Raw genomic sequence first — 7619 nt, 5'->3', positions numbered from 1 at the left:
AAAAATAAAACTTAATTTTCCAATGCGCCAAACATTTCTCTGTAACAGGGCGTGTTAGAAAATGTCACTTGAATGGATCTCAGAAGAAGTTCTATGAATCCTTGTTTCAGGGACAGTTCTCGAATGCACGATGTATATGCACTGCTCCGAAAGCGTTCCAAATTTATTCTTCATCCTATAACCTGATGCCGATCACGCAATTGGAACAAAACTGAGAAAACGACAAATAATTCTTAAAATCCATGTTGTTTAATCATCAGTGTGCATAGGATGTTGTGTGACAATGTCAGAGTACCTATCTCGCAAATAGGATATTGACCACGTCTCAAGTTGAATCCACAAATTAAATTACTCTGTGTGTATTCTTAGTTTTTTCGGTAAAGTCACGTTGAAGAGAAACAACAAAATAATAATATATATATAACAATAAAAAATTATCACGACGTTTCGACCATAACTCAAACGGTCAAACGGTTATGGTCGAAACGTCGTGAGAATGTTTTATTGTTTTATATATTTTATTATTTTGTTGTTTCTCTTCAACGTAACTTTACCGAAAAAACTAAGAATATGAATTACTGCAGTCACGAACGCTTTAAATCAAAATTTACTCTGTGTGTGTTTGTTTATTTATTTACAATCCTATGGATATTACTAGCATTCACAGCACTTTGTAAATCCACTGCTGGATAAAGACCTCGCACACTCTTGTCGGTCATGGGTTTTATTTTCGTATCATACTTCCCCAAAGCTGGTCAGTTCAGGAATTTTTTAAAAATATATATATAATGCCTCTTTGAAGGAAGCACTGGCGGGCACATTGCTACGTCGCCGATGACGACGACGGCGACATCGTGATATTGCCTATCGGCACGTAGCCGGGGTTACCTTTTATGAGGTTCTCCAAGCCTTCCCTCGTAAAATATAGCGAACCTGTACTGTGATCGGCGTTCACTTGGTTAAAGACAGCGATTACGGACACTGAACTCGAGCTGACATACAGGGGAGGGGTGGAGTTATAGGAGCAGGGGAGGGGGGCAAAAACGGAAAGAAAAAAAGCAGAGAAAGTGTCAAAGTTGTTAGAGCAGCAGAGAGAGAGAGAGAGCAATTGTCACGGCGTGTAGGCGTGGAGTTTAAGGTAGGGCTTTGGGAAAGAGAGAGAGGGGGACGAGACAACTTGGGAGAGAAGCGCTCGGACGGACACGTGTAAGGTGGGTAGTGGCTGCGTGCTCTAACTCCTGGAGGGCCTTGGTGGGCCTCTTGAACGTGCCAGCTGTCGGGAGAGGCCCTCGTTCTGAGGGTCGCCGGTAAGGGTTAGGGTTGAGGTGGGTTGGGGGGGGTATCTCAATCGATGTGACAGTTTGTCGCGGTGGCAGACATCGTGATGACTCAATGCGGAGGTCAAATTATCCATGGACAATACGGTATCGTGTGTTGAGCAGCATCATCATTGCTGTTTAATTTTTTGGAACGATGGGTCGCGGCGACACGGCGTTTGACGCACCGCACTGTGGACACAGTGAGCCCAGTTTGATTCCTGGTCACGACTAACGCAAGTGGTGACTAACTGTATATTTAAAGTGATCCTGGGACCTCCCTACTCCAACCCACACTGACCAGCATGAAGTATGGTCAAACAACCCCTATGACCACCACGGTGTGGGGAGGCCTTCATCTGACGGTGGATTGACAAAAGTCTCCAATTATTATTATGAATGCAGAGTTATACTTCCTATTGTTTGAGTTGTCAACGCTTAATCATTGTTGGATGATTGCGTAAAGTACACATTCCATTGTGATGGCATTTATATTTATTTTTCCACATTGAAAAAAATGCTTCTTCACTGGTAGAACACAATTTGTTTGTGTTAATTTGCTCCATTTTGCTCGACAAAAGGGGTCGCAGCCGCAGACCTTAGCCCTCTTGTACTGTATATGTTTCTGCAGTTGTTAGGCATGGGTAATGATGTTTGTAAGAATATCTAAATGTTGTACTCGCGAAGCCGGTTAGGAAGACAAATGTACGCACGGTAACATATGACATCGTAAACCCTGCAGAAAAGTATAACGTTGTCTATAAAGATGTCTCTTCTTGTAGTAGACATTTACTCATTGCTCGTTTGGACTACTTCCAATGTCTTACTGTATTACTATATATACACACACAAGTCCTACATTGCCTTCTTGAAAGAAAACAAAAAACTGTTGGAGAACTTTTTTTCTAAAGGACGAGAACACCCACCAGACAGAAAAGTGTGTGCAGATGTGGAAACAAATTGTGTTCTTAAATGTTATTTACCGGAGTTGAAATCCCCAAGTGCAGAGTTGTGTATTATCGTGGGCCAAAATATTGCAGGCAAGTAATTGGCGTAGATGTTACAGAACTGGTGATGGAGGTTATCAGATTCTGTTTTGTACTCGTGATTCAGTCCATGTATTTTTAATAACGTTGTGCAAGTTACTAGTTGCGCTGTGAGTTATGTGTGCCTATGTAGCTGTGTGCGTACGGTGCAAAAGAAGTTCAACATACATACATTCTATGAACCCGGCCTGCACCTGCGTTCGATTACCGGTCATGGCTAAGATCAATGATCATGACAGGACCGGTTCTGTGCCTCCTCTGGGTCAGCTCAGCCTTTAATGAGTACCTGGTGTGATGTGTAACAATCTCCAATGAGGACACGAAGGCGATAGGAAGTGATGTTGACCGCACCAACATCGCTGTGACAGCCTTAACATCTGCTCGCCTATAGCCCTTGCCCCAATGGACTGCATAACTATGTGGGGGATCTTTATCTTTTGTGGGCGATAGGACATAAAAACTGTTGGCATTAGTAAAGAGTAAATGATTGGCCAGGTTTATGGCCCCTGTACTGCTATGATGTATTGTGTTTGTGTTTCTCTATGTGTGTGAGAGAGGGGGATGCCATAGGTTCATGTGTTTTCAGTGTCATTTCTGGCCTGTGTTTGAGTCTGTGTGCGAATTTGCAGGAGCGTCCTTTATTTCATTTGTGCCTTCGTGTGACTGAGTCAATCTGTCTGTGCCTCTGTTGGCTTGTCAGGTCTTCTGTCAGATGGTCTGTCGGTCATTCTAAATAGTGGAGCGATACAATCAGGAGATGGAGCGATGAAATCAGCTCGTGTGCAGCTACTCGGTGGATTATTGTAGCACAGAATCGTGAGATCTGGTGGTGGTTTGTGGATGCCTTCGTTCAGCAGAGGATTGATCATGGCTGAATTATGATTATGTAATCATAATATAAAGCCTCTATGTCAATCCACTAGGCGGATGAAGTCCTCCCCATGCGGTGTCAGTCATGGGGATCGTTGAACCATACTTCGTCCGTGTGTTAGTGACGGTGTTACTCAGGGCCAGTTCAGATATCACTCGCCGCTGATGTTTTATGTTGGCCATGGCTGGGTTCGTAGTGTAATTCAATGCCCATTGTGCCACCGCTTTACTCTATGGCCTCTTGGTGCAGCAGCCCTTTTGCCCACTTCAGCAATTGTTTATTGCTGTGGTTGTCCCACCTGATGACGGACGCTCGTGTTGCACCCGAAACGTCCTGATTTAATTAATTTTATTTTCTACCTACGTGACTTTACCGAAAGAACCAAAGAGTATGGATCCCTGCAGTCACGAAAACTTCAAATCTAGATTGAATACTGTCAGTCATTTTGCGTGTAAACACACAGCTTAAGTTTGTACCTCTTCCTCCCTGGATCAATTACAGAAAATCATGCAAAGCAGTGGTTCTTCTTTCGTACGGCTGATGTAGACGCAGAGCAACAAACCTAAATATCACATTGAGGATGGTCAAGGCGGAATACCGCGTCAGGAGTAGCGGAGTGTATCGCCGTGATGATGTCTCCTTCGTATTTGTGAATCGGGGCGTTGCGTCGTTTGTACGTTGCTACGGTCTGTTCTGGACGTCCCACAGTCGCACACTGCCTGAAGAGTTTTTAATTTTCCATTTGTGCATCAGGTATCCGCATCTGCAGCCATCGTGTGTCGATCGAGGAGGATGCCACCCAAAAGCGGACAGCTCTTGTGGCCACTTATTTCGGCAACGTGTCCCGTGCCATCCCACACGAGATTGAGATGTCATTATTAAAGAAAACGAAATACTTCGGCATTGAGAGTCAAAGAGAACGGTTGTCGCTGTGACATTACGGGAGCGCAATGGTGGCGGTGTGCTGTATTGTCATGTTAAAGTGTTTTTGTGTCTCGGTCATGAACTATGTGACCCGTATGGGACAGCCTGGGACAGGCAGCATATGGTACCATCTATGAGATAAGATAAACACTATTTGGTTTGCAAATATCAGAGAAAGAAATCATAAAAAAGTGCATCAGATTCTCAAGGAAATAATTTACAAGTAGAGTAATCAATAGGGGCAGGAGCAATGGCAAAGTGGTTAGCGCACCGTGCTCTGAATCCAGTGGCCTGATTCCCGGCCACGGCTAACATAAGTTGCATGTGATATCTGGACTGGTCCGGGGCCTCTGCCTCAGCAATGTTTCGCTAACCAGCATGGTGAAGTATGACCAAACAACCCCCACGACAGGAACAGCATGGGGTGGCCTTTAGCAGTGGATTGACAAAGGGCTGATAATAATAATGATGCTTATTTTTGGAGTATATTACTGTCGATAATCATTGACAGGGCTGTCAGCGGACACCTCTTGACTACCATGCTGTATAGTACTTTAAAAGGCTTCAGAAGCAAAGAAGGCTTAAGCCTGGATAGCAGGTGTTGTAGGCATTGTCGGTAGCAGAGGGGAGTGCAGCAAAATCAGCCGTTGTATTGTACTGTCCCCCCCACATCTATGCTCCCTGCCTTCGCCAACCTGCACTGCCGAACGTGGTGAAGTATGGTCACATAACCCTCACGGCCCACGTGGTGTGGGGAGGCCCTCATCCAGCGGTGGAGTGAGGTGCAACACGGTGCTTTGCAGGTGGGGTTTGGTGGCTCGTGTTGTGAGGTCAGCGTGGTGCCATGACACTCTCCTTGCTGGGCTGATGGGTATTCAGGAGCTGCCACCGCATTAAGCTGGCTACTGCATTGTCTGTTTCGAATGCCCCTCAATCGTGTCGGTCTCTGCGGACACTCGAGTTTTCTCGCACGCGCAAAACAAAAACAGTCATTAAGTTGACATTGCTGAAGGCTGGGGTAACAGTTTCATCGTGCCAAGGCCCACACTCTGGCACTCCCACGTGAGTCGCGTGCCCTTTAAACCCTCGCTCTCCACACCCCCACCCCACCCCCGTCTATGCCATCGCGCTTGCCTGCTTATGTTGGGGGCTTGGCACCTGTGCTGCGTTACGGCTGGGGCAACTGCGTTGCTGTTCAGCAGGTGATAATACTTGCAACTGCTCACCCGCAGCAACAGTGATTGTGGTTATGTTACGCCTCTGTGTGCACTGTGGTCATAAAATGTATTTTATTCAACGGAATCGTTTATGGAGGCGTGTGGTGTCTCTCTTGGCTCTATCGAATACTCTCTGAATAAAAATCTTTTTTTTTTATTTCGCGGGGGTGGATAGCGCACTACGTTATGAACCTGGTAATCTAAGCGTGAATCCCAGCCACGACTGTCTCATTTGTTCGTAATATAACCTAAGTGGAATGCAAGCAATGCGGATTTCGTAGGGACTCACTACGATTTCTCCCAATCATTATTGTCTAAATACCTGTATGCTTTTGAGAAACTTACGAGACTTTCACATAGGTGATATTTGTTGGCAAATCGTCCTTGATGACTCCTACCTCTGTTCAAGCACCCATTCATCATCGCATCCTGTTTGAGCAACGAAGTCCGAGGCACCTTCCCATGACATCATCGTTTACAAATGGCTGGTGTTATATGTATTTTTTTAAAAACTCAAATTCGAGGGTCCAAATTTTGGGGATTTAAGGAAGCTGACAAATTTCTAAGAGTGTCCTCGGGAAGAGAAACATTTTTGGTTTTCATTCATTTTGTTCTCTGGCGTATCATTGTGGGAGATACTGAGCGTGACGGACGGATGCTCGTGAATTATATAAAGGGTGCTTTAATTTTTTTAAACACTTCTGAGAATTTGCAACAACACCGGAAGAAATTTGCTGCTGCTTCCGGGCTCTGGAGATCACCTGGAGAAGATTCCAGGCCACGTGTTGACAACGATGGCGAACGAGTGGGAGACTCTTTGACTTTTTGAAGCTTATTAACATACTACATTTGTTATCATGTCACAGTGTATCATCCGTTCTTTTCCCATTAAAAACCATAGTCTCATGTAAGCGTTAGCATTTTTTGAAGCACGCTGCATATAGCGACAATAATTTCTACTTGCAAGGGTCCGCACAGTATTCGCTCACTCTGGAAAGAGAGAGAATGGCTCGGAGCCGCGAGTAGTAACCACAGACAAGCGAGCAAAGGCAGATAGGCGGTTACCTGGTTGCGGATAATTACCTAAGCTCTGTGGTCCCTATATATTAAGATGTTTTCAGAAAATCAATGAGTGGTTACATAACAGAGGAAACCAGAGCAATCCGGAGAAAATGATTTGCCTGAGCAGGTGCCAAGCGTACATCATGTTTTATTCCGAAAGGTCGGCAAGGTTTGTGTCACCATTGGGGGAGTGCTTGCCGGTGGCGCGATATTTACTACATTTGGCCAATAACCAGAAGATAAGAAGGGCCAAGCTCGCCCATCGAAGTGCTCAGATGTGGTCCGCTTTTTGTGTTTAGTTTGTTTCGTTCTCCCGCACCTGCAATAAGCGTTGTTGGCTACGTACGGTGCGAAAGAAGTTCAACATACATACATAGTCGGGAGATGGCGGAACAGCGATATAGCTCAAACTGCGCGTAGATTAAATTGTATAGGATTCGTGGTTTAAATTCCACCTTTCCCCCGAACCCCCGCATGCCTTAACGTCAATGGCATGGGACAAACGTCCCAAATGCAGGACCCTGCTTCAAGAGGGGATCGCAGAGACTCGCCGAGCCTTCGCCAGGGGTTGGTTAAAGAAGTGCCATCGTCATGACGTCCGCGCTACGAGGCCGCTGAAAGGGGGCAGAATTCTTTTGTTTGTCTTCTTGTGCGTGGCGTGCAGCAGCAGCAGCACGAGGTGACGTCGTGCCGTGTTGTGTATGAGCCGATAGGGCCCTTTACCTTCACAGCAAACATCATAGCAACTCGCACAAACAAACAGAGAGAGAGAGAAAAGGCCAACTCAGGTTTCCGTGTCTCGGGACACTGCTTAATACTCCACGGTAGCCACCTGGTGAGTCAGACAGTCGATGGGACGCCCCTTGTTGGTCGCTACACCCGATTAATCGGATAACTCAATTATTAGCCCAACGATTTAATTGGGTTAATTACTCAAATGAAAGCAGGTGTATCTTCTCATCAGTGCCGTACCTAAGAACGATACGGTGCTCGAGAACGGCTCTCTCTGGTCGGCTGTAGGCGGACGCGCCGTGACATCGCCGGATTTATATCTCGAAATAATCAGCGACGTCGTTGCGGATGATATAAACGACAACGTCGCTAAGCAGACAACACGGCTCCTTAAGAAAAAAAGTGTATTTCTTGCACAAGCCATTAGTCTCGCGACCCTTTGGGAGTGGGT

General features: G+C 45.7%; 1 protein-coding gene across 1 annotated transcript in view; it reads left to right on the top strand.

The window, feature by feature from the left end:
- The first annotated feature begins 1047 nt into the window (after positions 1-1047).
- The window catches only part of LOC116948629 (semaphorin-5B-like), a 40946-nt gene continuing 34374 nt past the window's right edge, over positions 1048-7619 (top strand). Inside the window, exon 1 of the mRNA XM_032965500.2 lies at positions 1048-1211. The gene's annotated coding sequence lies outside the window, so the exon portion shown is untranslated. The remainder of the gene's footprint in view (positions 1212-7619) is intronic.

This window comes from Petromyzon marinus, chromosome 34 (assembly GCF_048934315.1).
Source record: "Petromyzon marinus isolate PM22_M1 ecotype Great Lakes invasive population chromosome 34, UKy_Petmar_22M1.pri1.0, whole genome shotgun sequence".
In the NCBI taxonomy this organism is placed as follows: Eukaryota; Metazoa; Chordata; class Hyperoartia; order Petromyzontiformes; family Petromyzontidae; genus Petromyzon; species Petromyzon marinus.
Note: the sequence above shows the minus strand (reverse complement) of the source record. Positions and strands in the feature narration are given on the sequence as shown.